The 14,941-nt window shown below is 42.5% G+C and overlaps 1 long non-coding RNA gene across 1 annotated transcript; it reads left to right on the forward strand.

The window, feature by feature from the left end:
* The first annotated feature begins 9,827 nt into the window (after positions 1–9,827).
* Positions 9,828–13,888, forward strand: LOC129049600 (uncharacterized). The gene is made up of 3 exons (XR_008512826.2): positions 9,828–11,604; positions 12,187–12,294; positions 13,670–13,888. It is a non-coding gene; the product is annotated as an uncharacterized LOC129049600 (long non-coding RNA).
* Positions 13,889–14,941: the final 1,053 nt, after the last annotated feature.

Consider the following 14,941-nt stretch of genomic DNA (forward strand, 5'->3'; position numbering starts at 1 on the left):
AGACATGGTTTGGATCTGTGTCCCCACCAAATCTCACGTTCAATTGTAATCCCCGATGTTGGAATAGGGCCTGGTGGAAGGTGATTGGATGATGGGGGTGGGTTTCTCATAAGTGGTTTAGCATCATCCTCTTGGCTTTGTTCTTGTGATAGTAAATGAGTTCTTGTGAGATCTGGTCATTTAAAAGTGTATAGTTCCTCTCTGCTCTCTTTTGCTCCTAATCTGGCCCTGTCATGTGCCTGCTCCCCCTTCGTCTTCTGCCATGATTGTGTTTCCTGAGGTCTCCCCAGAAGCCGAGCAGATGCCAGCGTCATGCTTCCTGTACAGCCTGTGAAACAATGAGCCAATTAAACCTCTTGTCTTTATAAATTATCCAGTCTTAGGTATTTCTTTATAGTAATGCAAGAATGGACTAGTACAGAGAGGATTTGAGGTTTGAAATGTAGACATGGAAGGAGAGTCCCAGGCATAGGATTCAGTGACAGTCTCCTTAGTCATGGCATCCAAGGAAGATAAGATGGGGGAAAGTTAGGGATCTAATTCTGGCAGTAGCCAATTTTAGAACCCTCCTGTGTCATTGTTTTGTCTCAGGGAGACGGGAGTGGGTGGTAGTGTTAATTTCTTTAGGGAATAAACTCTCCCCTGAAGGGAAGATATTGTGTCCCAGGTAATGCAGTGGGGGCTGCATAACTGCATTTTGTCTTTAGAGACCTTGTGGTCCTTGTAGGTGAGAGCTTGGAGTAAATGCTGGGTGTCAACTGCAAGCTGCCAAAATCAGAAGAGCAGAGAAGATAGTCATCTACTGATATAGTTTGGGTGTTTATCTCCTCCAAATCTCATGTTAAAATGTGATTCCCAATGTTGGAGGCAGGGCCGGTGAGAGGTGTTTGGGTCATGAAGGTGGATGCCTCATAAATGGCTAGTTGCATTCTCTCAGTAGTGAGTGGATGCTCACTTTTAGTTCACATGACCTCTGGCTATTGAAAAGAGCCTGGCCCTTTCTTCCCCCTCTCTCTTGCTCCCTTCCTCTTGTCATGTGACACTTGCTCCCCTTTACCTTCCACCTTGAGTGGAAGCTTCCCAAGGCTTCCCCAGAAGCAGATGCTGGTGCGACACTTCTTGTGCAGTCTGCAGGACTGTGAGCCAAATATACCTCTTTTCTTTATCAGTTACCCAGGCTCAGATATTCCTCTACAGCAATGCAAAATGGACTAAGACATGTACACACTGGATGAGGACAGGGCTTTAGAGAAAGGTTAAATCCCTCAGGTTTGCATTTAGGGTTCAAGAGAAATAAGTAGGGCTCAGTAAGCCCTTGAGACACAAAAGTCCATCTGCATTGTTGATTTTTCCATGTGAAGGCAATAAGTCTTGTAAGCTGAGGTGAAGAATTATACTGAAAACTCAGAAGAGTATCATTGAAGTGAGTGGCCAGGTGAGCTAGAGGCCAGGGTGGTGTTGAAGTTAGGAACTGGAGGAGTTCTGGGTTTGACTATTTTGTTTATTGTTTCTGTCTGGGACTAGGTAGTTTCCCTCACCATTAGTCTGCTTTTTGGGGAAGATAGTGTTATTACAGGGATTGGGCATGGGGACAAAGAGCCCCTGGTCAAAGAAGCCTTGTATTATGCAACCATGTTGGGAGGGCATGGAAAGATCTATTTCAGCCTCTCAAATTTGGTCTATATCAGGTGAGTAAGCAGCCCAAAGGAAGTCAGGTGTTGTAGTGAATATAGTCTGTACTTGAGAGTTTAAAGGGGGTTCAGGGGCTTTGAACAGGAGCAAGAAAATGTAAGTGGTCAATGAGAGTTACACAAGGACAAAGGTGCATGGACATGGAGTCGGGGACATCAGGGGCAGGCCCTTGGCAGCACCAAGAACATTGGAATTCAGGTTGGGGAGGAGCTTTCCTCCCAGAAGGTTTGCTCAGGGTCGTGAAGCTGAGCAGGAAGCTGTGCTGGGCACTCAGAGGTCCTAGTGAGAAAGGAAGAGGTTTAGGTAAAGTCAAGTCATGTAGGAGATGACCAAGTATGGTTTTTGTGCTCTAAGCATGGTCGGAAAGTAAGAGGCACTCATGGTGGAACATTGCCCCTGAGTCCACGAGGAAGGTGGTGTGTGGCCATCGATGGGCTGATGAATTCTCTTCATGCATCTGGTTAGTGTGGACACACAGGGGAAGTTCCCATGGGAAAAATGAACTGGGGAGATGGACACTTACTACTTTTTGCATCTTAAGGCTAGGCAATCCAGAATCTTTCTTTATAATATCTACACTTCTTTACAGTATCTTCAAGAATCCCAATCTGTGGGGGTTTGGAGGGAACAGATTGCCTTGGCTTGTTTTCTCTGAAGTGTTTAAGTTGTGAAACCATTAGTTTGCACATTACTTGACTTTTTCTGCAATGGAGTCATCATGTTGTTGGCCTAGTGCATGCATTTCAAAGAGAGAAGCATTTTGCTAATTTACATAGTGTTTTTGGCTAACATCCTAATTACTGGTGTAAGCCATTTATGAACCTAGTGACCAAAGCAGGAGCCATCTGGATGTTCAGAACGAGACCAGAGCAGTCCTTCCAGATACTGTCTAGTTTGTGTCTATAGGGAGAGACAGATTCATCTCTGTTGACTGCAGTCTTTTGTCTCTTTGACTAATCAGTTTTTGAGGGATGACAATGGGAACAGATTCCAAGTTTCTCCACTACGGTTTCAGCCTCAGGGATGTTCTGATTTCTTGAAGGTTCTTGTGAAAAGGCCCATCTGGCTTTTTCAAACCAAAAAGCGGCATCTCCAGGGCCCACTGACAGATGAGCACATTGCTAAAAACCAGGGAGCATATGCCCCTGGGGACTGCATTGATGTCTAAATTCTTCCCTATGTGTATGGGGTCCAGAAACAGCAGCATGTAAATGTGAGTGACAGCAAGGCACGGAGTCCTGCTCACGTGAGCGCTCAGATTATTGGCTTTCCATCACAAATAGAGAAGGACATAGCCCAGGCTGGGTTGAAGAGCTGGGGCAGGGCTGGCTGATGGAGGCTGGGAGGGTTGGGGAGGGCAAGGTTCGGGGGCTTGCAGGGGACAAAGGAAGAGATAGAAGCAGGAATGGAAAAACTTCCCAAGAAAAGCTCAGATGGCTCACCCTTTACTTGTACTACTATTCAAAGAAGAATTAGTATGAATTCTTCACCCACTTCCAGAAAATAGAAGAGAGGCATGCCTTGCCACTCATTTTCTGAGGCCAGCATTACCCTGATACCAAACCCACACAAATATTTTACAAAAAGGGAAAATTCCAAACCAATATCTCTTATGAATAGGGACAAAAAAACCCTCAACAAAATGCTAGCCGATGTGAGCGTCCGTTGCACCTCCCGGACACTGGTTGTTTTCGCTCAATCCTTGTATATTTTGATTTTGTTCTTTAGGTTAAGCCTCTTTCCCCTCAGCTTATTTCTGTAATACCATCTGGGATAAAATGTTAAAATACTTTATAAGTGACTTTATTTTTTTTTCACTTTACATGCCAACATTTCTTCATCCATTACATGTAATTCTTTTTTAAATGCTTACACAAAGGGGCCCATTTTCTATTTTATATAACTTTCATGACATACTTCTGTTTTATCTTGACTTTCTCCTTTTAATTTTAATTAAATTTGATATCTTTCTCTCCTCTAAGATACATTTTTTTCTCTGTTTAAAATGGCCAGTTCAGCTTTCTACCTCTTTTTTAATCTTGTTTTTTAATTTTTGATATTTATTTATTTATTTATTTATTTATTACTGGCAAGGACGTGGAGCCACAGGAACTCTTATTTATTGCTGGTGGAAATGCAAAATGGTACCGCCACTTTGGAAGACACTTTGGCAGTTTTTTACAAAACTAAACATTTCTTACCACGGGATCCAATAGGCATACTCATTGGTATTTACTCAAATCAATTGGAAGCTTATGTCCAAACAAAAACCTACACACAACGTTTATAGAGCTTTATCTATAATTGCCAAAACTTGGAAGCTACCAAGATGTCCTTCAGTAGGTGAGTGAATGAACTGTGGTACATCTAGGCAATGGGATGCTATTCAGCACTAAAGGGAAATGAGTCGACAAGCCCTGAGAAGACACGGAGGAAAGTTAAATGCATACTAAGAGAAGGAAGCCAATCTGAAGAGGCTGCAGACTGTATGATGCCAATTATACGACATTCCGCAAAAGAAAAATATGGAGATAATAAAGAGATCAGTAGTTACCAGGTGTTACGGGGGAGAAAGGGGCGAGCAGACTGAGCACAGATGCCTTTTAGGGCAGTGAAACTGTTCTGCATGATACACAATGGTGGGTACATGTCGTTATACATTCGTCCAAACCTATAGATGTACAACATCAAGAGTGAAACCTAATGTAAGTCATGGACTTTAGGTGCTAATGATGTGTGGATTTATGGATCATAACAAATATGCCACGGAGACGCGAGATCTTGACAGTGCCAGGGAGGTGGTGCGTGTGCGGAGACAGAGGGCGTACGGGAACTCTGTCCTTTCCACTCAATTCACCCTTGAACCTAAAGCCAATCTAAAACTAAAGCTCATTCATTAAAATAATAAATAAATACCATCTTGAATAAAAACGTTTTTCTTTTAACAAATGTTAGCCAATTACTTTAAAAATAATTTTTGGAGGCATAATTTACACACATTAAAATTGACTTATTTTAGGTGAATAGTTTAATGAATTTTGGCAGCTGGATACAGTCGTGTCCCCATCATCACAGTGAAGATAAAGAATGGTTCTATGCCTCTGAGTAATTCCTGTTAACTCCTCCGTGGTAGAGTCCCTCTCCCCAACACCTGGCCCTGGGCAATCACTCATCCACTTTGTCACTACAATTCTGCCTACCTAGGTGTTCTCATCAGTGGAATCGTACAGTACATAGCCTTTTCTTTTTGCTGTTTTCACTGATTATGATTCTCCGGAGATCCATCAATGTTATTGCATGCATCCTAGTCCATTTCTTTTTTTTTTTATAGTGGAATAGTATTCCATTGTATGAATCTACCACCTGGTGTTGGATATTTGGGTTGTTTTCAAATATTTATTTGAGATGAGTATTACAAAACTGCTATAAACAGTCATGTAAAACTTTTTGTATGAACATAGTTGTTCATTTCCCCTTGGAAATGAACTATTATACTTGGGAAGAACTAATAACTTTTCATCTTTGAAATATTTTTTTGCTTAAAACAAAGCATTTATTATTATGATTATTATTTTTATTTCAATTGTTTTAGAGAACAGGTGGTGTTTGGTTGCATGGAAAAGTTCTTTAGTGGTGATTTCTGAGATTTTGGTGTACCCATCACCCGAGCAGTGTAGACTATACCCAATGTGTAATCTTTTAGCCCTCACCTTGCTCCCGCCCTTCCACCCAATTACCCAAAGTCCATTATGTCATTCTTATGTCTTTGCATCCTCATAGCTTAGCCCCCATACTTCTTTTTTTAAAAATAGAAACATGGTCTATCTCTCTCACCCAGGCTGGAGTGCAGTGGTGTGACCATAACTCACTGCAGCCTTGAACTCTTGTTCAAACCTCCCAAACCTCTGGGATTAAAGCCTTGAGCCACTATACCTGGCCTACCAAATCACTTTTTTTTTTTCCTGATCTTGCTTCTTTAACGTTTTCCTTGCTCTGTAGTTGACTTCTATCTTTTATGCCTGTCTTTGCAAACTTCCTAAGAGTCTATCTCCCTAGGGAAAAGAAAATCTCATTTTGGGAGATTGCTTACCTTTCACAATTAAAGAGGTGCCACTCCCACACAAGGGTTAAGAGAGTAGGTTAGGGAAGCTGCTCAGGAGGTAAGGGTTGGATTAGGGGAGCTGATCAGGGGTAGGGGGTGGTTAGAGGAGCTGCTCAGGAATAAGGGGTGGTTAGGGAGCTGCTCAGGCATAAGGGGTGGTTGGAGAGCTGTTCAGGAATAGGGAGTGGTTAGGGGAGCTGTTCAAGAATGAGGGTGGTTAGGGAAGCTGCTCAGGGGTAAGGGGGTGGTTAGGGGAGCTGTTCAGGAATAAGGGGTGGTTAGGGAAGCTGCTCAGGCATAAGGGGTGGTTAGGGGAGCTGGTCAGGGGTAAGGGGTGGGCTGTGGAAGCTTCTCATCCCTTACCGGGATGGTTTGAGGAGCTGCTCAGGTGTTTAGAAGTTTGTGTTTTTCTTGTCAGGGACATAAGCCAGAGCCTAGAAAATTGGAAGGAATCTATCAGCCTCTGTGACTGAATTCAGATGGCTTTGAGCGTTTTTAGTCAGCAGTAGTAGTGTAGAGTAGAATGTACTGAAAATTGAGGTTCTCTTCATTGGCGCAGATGTGTGTGTGAGTTTGATGGGGACGGGCTCAGCAGATGAGGCAACAGTCTTGCTCACATTCATGTTTGGGGTGTGTGGAGGCTGGAGGTGGGAGAGGAGCTCTCAGTCCCCGGCTGGGCCCCAGCTCTCATGACTTGCAGGACTGTGGACGTGACATGAGGTGTCTGCTGCCCTCTCTGGTTCTTTTTGTTTAATCAGAGACAATGTTTTCACGTAGATTTTTGTCCCCAAACAATTCACTAAATGGTTTCTGGCTGCTTTTTTTTGTTTGGACAGTATCTTTGTTGCCCAGGCTGGAGTGCAGTGGCACAATCTCGGCTCATTGCAGCCTCAAACTCCTGGTCCCAAGCGATCCTCCCACCTCAGCCTACTGAGCAGCTGGGACTACAGGTGCACAATACCATGCCTGGCTAATTTTTGTATTTTTGGTAGACATGGGTTTTGCCGTGTTGCCCAGGCTGGTCTTGAACTCCTGGCCTTAAGTGATCCACCCACCTTGACCTCCCAAAGTGCTGGGATTACAGGAGTGAGTCACCGTGCCCAGCCACTAGGCTGCTTTTGTGTGTGTGTGTGTGTGTGCCTGCTTTTCATTTATAACCTTGCCCTTACAGGGGAGTTTCCTGCTGCCCCTGACGTCTAAGGCAGTGTTAATGTGACAAGGAAGGATGTGCTGATCTATGGCAAAAGGAACTTCTGGTTCAGTGGCCAGCCAAGGCAACCATCAGTTAATAGAGGACTGGGAAATTGAAATTGCAAATCTGATACTGAATATCGTTCTTTAGTCACGGGGAATGTTTTCCATTTTAAAAAGATGTTTTTCTTTAATAACATTTTAAAGTATGTTTTTGAGGTTTTGATACAGATGGCTAAAGCTCAATGAGCCATTCAACTTGTAGAAAATAATAGGAAGAATTTCAAAACGAAATAAGCAAGTCGTTTCACCGCCTTTGTTTGAGGACAACATTGCCTGCTCCAGAGGTTCCCGAGGTTACTTAAGTCAGGGCACCCTTTTAGGGCATGGCAGTTGTTTTTGTGGCACCCCTTGGATAAAAGTAAAACCTAACAGTTTTGTTTACTAAGTAGTAATGCTCAGACAATTTAATAAATATCCATGTCCTCACAACCAGGTATAATTTACAAAAATAACACACGTAAATCAAAATAAAAGAAAATATTTCATTTCATCCTTAAATAGCCAGGGCCACTTGCTCATGAGTAAGCACACCTGCTGGTCACACACAATTCCCCCATCTCTGTCATCGCTGGACACAGTCACCCTCATTTCCTGGTCCACCTTGACTTTTGTTTGAGTCTCGCTTTTTTTGTAGCAGCTGAAGAAAACCCAGCTCCACAAAGATATGGCATCGTCTACTAGTTTCTGGGAATGTGATTGTGTGTTCTGAAAGCAGAAAGTGTCCTGTGGCACTCCTGGGAGTCCGCGGTCCCATCAGTGTTCCTTAGCACACAGTTGGGAACCACTGGAGCAAGTCCAGTTTCAAGTTTGCAGCTGCCCTCTCGGGGAATGTACAGATGTCACATCAGCCACAGAAGGCTCCTCATCCACTGTCATGTGACTGTAAAAGATTTGTGAATCTGTAAGCAGCACTTAATGAAAGGTATCTCAATGGCAACAGAAGTCAAGGAAAATCCTTCACCTCTACACCCCTGCAAGGGCACGTGATGCAAATTAATTAGCCAGATCTTCCTTTTTGGGTGAAAAAGTCCAAGTAACAGTGGAAAGAGAATTCTGCCCCTCTTGGCTATGCTTTGCTCTGTCTGGCCCCGAACTGAAAATTGAGCTCAGTTTCCTCATTCTGAAGTGATCTGGGGATGGCGCCTTTGCCCAGCATGCTCAGGTGCAGTATCTGTCAGATTTGATCATTAAACCGCCAACAGGGACTGCTGGACAAGACAGGAGGATTGGGACTCAAGGTCGGGGATTGGGCACACGGAGCATTTCTTGTGCTGATGACCGGTCAGACTTCAGCATGGCCCAGTCAGCTGTGGCCATTTCTGAGCCTGATTGATCCCTTTGGGAAATGACCACACATTAAAGGAAATCGGATTCAGTATAAAGCCTGATTTGTTGTTTCCGTGACTGGAAGGGACTTCCCAAATGGGCCCCTGCAGGATTACAATATTGGGAGCTGCAATTATTTGAGCATCTGTGGATGAGATTCCATACAGAAAAAACAGACCGGAAATCCTTCCCTGGGTTTTGTAAAAGTTGATTCAGACAGATGGGCCTGTCTATTACATTTTTGCTCTGGGAAATAATTATAATTATTTAGATGGCTTAAACCTTCTGGTTGCTATAGCTTTCTTTATAGTCCATGTCCTTAATTCTACTTTTTTTCTTACTGATCAGAATTCTTGGACCTTTTCCATTTGGAAAACTCTTTCTCTAATCCCCACATGCTCCACTAGTCTCACCATAAATGTTTCTGCCCCTTTCCTTCAAGTTACAAAGGTTCACCAGGGTGAGAGAAACAGAAATGGCATCTCAATGTAAGCCTGTAGGAAATCCCTTCTATATAGATTCATCCTTTTAGGATGGATCCCAATGTGAGATGAGGAATACTTTTCCATGAAATTTCATTGAATAGATAATCCACAACATTGCTGGAGGTGGAGAGAGATAAGAAAATATCTCCTTAAGTTAGACCCAAAGAGAACAGCCAATTATACACAGGTGGATGCTCACTAACCTGTTTTTAAAATAAATTTTTAAGTTTTGAATGAATTTAGATTTACAAAGAGGATGCAAAGATAGTACAGAGCGCTCCCACATAGAGAGCCCACACCCCATTTCCCCTGTTGGCAACATCTTATGTTGTCATTGTGCATCGAGAAACCAGTGATGGCACCTTGCTATGGACCATGCACTCTGCACATTATGTGGGTTTTGTCAGCTTCTCACAAATGTCCTTTATCTGTGTCACAATCCCATTCAGAAACCTCATGTATAGTCGCCCTGTCTCCCTGGCCTCCTCTGGTCTGTGACAGTTTTCTAGATGTTTTTTGCTTTTTAGTGACCTTGACAGTTTTGAGGAGAACAGGTCAGTATTTTGTAGGATGTCCCTCAATCTGGGTTTGTCTATTTTCTCACAATTGAAGTGGGGTTCTGGGCTCTTGGAAATAACACAATAGAGGTGAAGTGCTCTTCTCTGGTACACATGTTCATGAATCTTGGCTGTGCATTTACCTAGCAGGGAAATTGCTGTGAAAGTGGGTGTGTGTATCTTTAACCTCTGTAGGTAGAGTCAAATAGTTTCCAAGGTGGTAGTCCAATTTACAGGCCACCAGCAGTGTCTGAAAGCTTCTGTTTTCCTACAACCTCACCACAGGTGTGTCATAGTTCATTCAAGCTACTATCACAAAGGATCTTAGACTGGGTAATTTATAACCATGGAAACATTGCTCACAGTTCTGGAGGTTGGGAAGTCTAAAATCAGGGCACCAGCAGGCCATTTGGTGAGGGCTGCTCTCTGCTCCATAGATGGTGCCTCACTGCTGTGTCCTCACATGGCATGAGGGAGAAAGGACCAAACAGGCTCCCTCAAGCCCCCCCGCTTTTTTTTTTTGTTTGAGATAGGGTCTCGCTCTGTTGCCCAAGCTGGAGTGCAGTGGCATGATCTTTGCTCAGTGCAACCTCTGCCTCTTAGGTTCAAGTGATCCTCCTGCCTCAGCCTCCTGAGTAGCTGGGATTATAGGCATGTGGCACCATACCTGGATGATTTTTGTATTTTTAGTAGAGACAGGGTTTCACCATGTTGCCCAGGCTGGCCTCGAACTCCTGAGCTCAGGCAATCCATCCGCCTTGGCCTTCCAAAATGCTGGGATTGCTGGCGTGAGCCACTGTGCCCGGCGCTCAACCCTCATATAAGGACGCTAATCTCACTCATGAGGACTCCACCCTCATGACCTAGCCACCTTCCAAAGGCCCGACCTCCAGATGCCATCAAACTGGTGGTTAGGATTTCAACATATGAACTTGGTGGGAAATACACATTTGGACCACAGCAATGTATTACCATCATTCTTTTTAATGTTATCCATTCTCTGTGTGTTGTAGAATCTCAAAGTAATCATTTTCATCTTAATGAGGGTGAGAATTTTTTTATATGCTATTGGCAACTTTAATGCTCTCTTTGGCAAAGCACCTGTGAAGGTCTTTGCTGGTTTTCTATGGGGTTGTCTGTTATTTTCTTATCTGTGGGAGTTCTTCATATCATTGATATACAATCTCTTTATCAGTTAAATATCTTCTCCCACTCTATGGCTTGGATTTTTGCTCATTTAAGGTTTCTTATAATGGACAGAGTTCTTCATTAAAATGTCATCCAAAACTGCACTTTTTCATTTATGGCAGAGTTTTTTGTGTTGCTTAAAGTGTCTTTCCCCACTCTGAGGTCATGAAGGTATTTTGCTATGTTTTCTTACCAAAACATTACTGTTTCACTTTTCACATTTTGGTAAGCTGGTATTGATTTTTGTGTATGGTGGTAAGTGGAGGTTAAATCTTTCTTTCTCCCTCTTCTTTTCCACCTTCCTTCCTTCTCTCTTTCTTTCTCTCCTTTCTTCTCTCTTTCTCTTTTCTTTCACCTCATATAAATACTTAATTGTCCCATCACATGTATTAGAAATCCTGCCTTTCCCTGCACTCTGCGGGGCCACCTTTGTCACAACCCAGGAGGCCATCCAGGCAGTGTGTTTCTGGAGTCTGTTCTGTTTCAGTGTTTTATTTGTCTGCACTATGGTCTGAACGTTTGTGTCCTCCCAAATTTCATATGCTGAAATCTAATTCTCAATGTGATAGAATTAGGAGCTGGGGCCTTTGGGAGGGAGAAGTTCATGGGGGCAGATCTTCAGGAATGGGATTAGTGCCCTTGTAAATGAGGCCCCAGAGAGCTCCCACATCCCTTTTGCCATGTGAGGTCACAGCAAACAGATGGCTTCCCTGAACCAGGAACCAGGCTTCACTAACACCAAATCTGCTAGCACCTTGATCTTCCAGTTCCCAGTCCTCAGAACTGCGAGAAATACATTTCTGTTGTTAGAAGCCAACCAGTTTGTGGTGTTGTGTTATAACAGCTAGGACATGCTGAGATGGTCTTCCACCTCCACCACGGCATCTCTGACCTTCAGCTCTGAGCAGGGTGACTGCCCAGCAGAGCAAGCTCCTGCCTGGATCCTGCAAGGCTCTTCCAGGCCTTTGCATTTTTGTATAACTTACTTAAAAAAATTTTGGTAAGTTTTTACTTTGAAATAATTTGAATCATACAGAAAATTTGCAAGAATAGTACAAAGAATTTCTGTAGATATTTCACCTAGATTCACCAATTGCTGATACTTGCTTTATGGTCTCTCTCCTTCCATATGTGTGTAATATACACATTATTTTTCTGACAATTTCAGGGTAAGTCACAGTCATGATGTTCCTTTATCCCTAAAGATTTCAGTAAGTATCACTACGAATAAAGACATCCTGTTAGTAACTACAGGCACATTTATCAAAATCAGAAAAATAATGTAAAAATAATACACATACAATACTGTTTTCTATTCCTCAGACTTTATTTATTGTTTTACCAATCAATTGTTCCAATAACATCATTTTATGCAAAAGCATTCTGCTCCAGGATCCAGTCCAGGGTCACATGTTGTACTTATTTCCTAGGTCTCTTCAGTTTTCTTTAATCTGGGGGATTCTTTAGTCTGGCTTTCTCTTTTGAGACCTTGACATTTTGACCACGATTTTGTAGCATTTCCTCACTTAGGGGTTGTCTCATGTTTTTTCCTGATTAAACTGAGGTTGTGAATTTCTGACAGGAGAACCACAGAAGTGAGATGATGCCCTTTTCAGAGCAACGTCAGGAACACATGCTTCCCAGCGCCACACAGTTAAGGAGATGTCTGACAGTCCTCTTTTCTGTACAGGTAATATTTTTTTGCTTTTGTAATTAGTATTTATTCTGAGAGGGAGATACTTTGATACTACGTAAATATCCTGTTACACATCATTTTTTAATCCATTAGTTTTAGCATTTGTTGATGAGTCTAATCCGAGTTGATTGTTAACATTGTGGTTTTCAAATGATGATTTTTCTAACCCCATTGTTCCTACATTTATTCGTTGGTGTTATGGGTTGAATTGTGTGTTCATAACCCCTAGCACCCAAGTTCATAACTCTCAACACCTCAACATGTGACCTTATTTGGAGTTTGGTCTTTACAGAGGTGATCAAGATAAAATAAAGTTATTAGGGTGGGCCCCAATCCAACAAGACAGGTATCTTTATAATAAGGGAAGATTTAGGTGGAGAGACACACACAAGGAGGATGATAGGAAGACCCAGGAGAAAGCAGCCATCTACAAGCCAAGGAGAAAGGCTTGAACAGATGATCCCCCAGCCTCAGAAGGAGTCAACCCTATGGACACCTTGATATGGGACTTCCAGCCTCCAGAGCTGTGAGACAATACATTTTTGTTGTTGAAGCCACTGGGTTTGTGGTCTTTTTTACAGCAGCCCTAGGAAACAGTTTTCTGTGATAAGGAAGAGTTCTTTGGCCTCCCTTATTGGTTTAGTTACTTTGATCAGTGTGAACTTAGGGGACATTGTCCTAGATGAGGCAGAAGAGTCCCACACACTAGTGCCATGTCCTCTGGACCTGCTTCATTGTTGTTTTTGTCCAGGGTGTGTCAGGCCCACTTTGTTCTCTTTCCATGCCTGGCCTGAAGTCAGCCCCTTTCCCACAGAGTCCAGGTTCCTGAGAGTGAAGAATGGTGTTCAAAAACCAAGATCTGTGAGTCACATAAGCTTTCTGAAACACCTTGTCACATTTCACAAACAGATCTGTTTGAATTGTGGTGGGATTTCAGTGACCTGTAGAATACTTTAGGGAGTGTTGATAGCTTTACAAAAACGAGGCTTCCTCTTGTTAAACTCTCCATTTTATGAGGTTTTCTTCAATTTGTCACACTTGTAGTTTATGGTTTTCTGTCTAGAGATACTGTGTGTCAATCAGATTTATTCCTAACTTTTCGATGTTCTTTCAATACTATTTTAACTTCTTTTAGCTCTTCTAAAACTGATTTTCTTACTGTTTATTATTGATATACTGAAATACAGTTGATTTTTGCCTGTTGGTCTTATGTCTAATAAACCAATTTACTGGTTCTGATAATTTATTCATAGATTATTTTGGATGGTCTACACACACAATTATATTTCCTGAGAAAATGGCAGTTTTATTTCTTCCTTTTCGATACTGATACATTTAGCATCTTTTTCACGCCTTTCTGCACCGGCAGGACATTCAGAACAAGGCTGAAAAGAGAAAGAGAGAGAAGGCATTCTTATCTTCTCGCAGTCTCCAAGGGAAAGCTCTCAGCATTTCATAATTGAGTACATTTGTGGTAGACTTTTTTTCTGTAAATACTTTTTGTCATGTTATAAAAGTTTCTTTCCATTTTAAGTTTACTATGAGATTTTCTAGAAATCATTAATAAATGTTGACTTTTAATAAAGGCATCTATTTATATCTACATCTATTAAGCTAATCATATGATATTTCTCCTTTATTCTGTTAATGTACGCAATTATATTGATTGTCTTTTTATTTTTGGAGACAGTGTCTCACTCCGTCACCCAGGCTGTAGTGCAATGGTGCAGTCATAGCTCCCTGGCTCACTGCAGCCTTGAACTCGTGGGCTCAAGCAATCCTCCCACCTCAGCCTCCTGAGTAGCTAGGACTACAGGTACATGCCACTGAATCTGGCTAATTTTATTTTATCGTTATTATTATTAATATTATTTTTTTAAATGAAGTTTTGCTTTTGTTGCCCAGGCTGAAGTGCAATGGCACGATCTCAGCTCACTGCAAACTCCGCCTCCCACACTCAAGTGATTCTCCTGCCTCAGGCTCCTGAGTAGCTGGGATTACAGGTGCCTGCCATTATGCCTGGCTAATTTTTATATTTTTAGTAGAGATGGGGTTTCACCATGTTGGTCAGGCTGGTCTTGAACTCCTGACCTCAGGTGATCTTTGCACCTCGACCTTTCAAAACACTGGGATTACAGGCCTGAGCCACTGCACCGGGTCTGAACCTGGCTAACTTCAAAAACATTTTGTAGAGATGAGGTCTTGCTATGTTGCCCAGGCTGGTCTTGAACTCCTGACCTCAAGCGATGCTCCTACTTTGGCCTCCCAAAGTTTTGGGATTACAGGCATGAGCCACTGTGCCCAGCCGGATTGCCGGATAGTAAAACAACCTTGCATTCCTGCTATAAGCAACGGTTGATCACAATGTGTTAAACTTTTTATTTACTGCTGAGTTAAATTGGTTAATACTGTGTATAGGTCTAAATGTCTTCCAGATGCTATAACAAAATACCATGGACTGGGTGTCTTTTTACAACAGAAACTTATTTCTCACAGTTCTGGAGGCTGGGAAGTCCCAGACTGAGGTTTAATTATTTTGGCAGAGTCGGTGTCTGGTGAGGGCTTCTTGGTTCATAGATGGAGCCTTCCTGCTGTGTGCTCACATGGTGGAAGGGGCGAGGGAGCTCTCTGGGGTCTCTTT

The sequence above is a fragment of the Pongo abelii genome, chromosome 14, assembly GCF_028885655.2.
Source record: "Pongo abelii isolate AG06213 chromosome 14, NHGRI_mPonAbe1-v2.0_pri, whole genome shotgun sequence".
In the NCBI taxonomy this organism is placed as follows: domain Eukaryota; kingdom Metazoa; phylum Chordata; class Mammalia; order Primates; family Hominidae; genus Pongo; species Pongo abelii.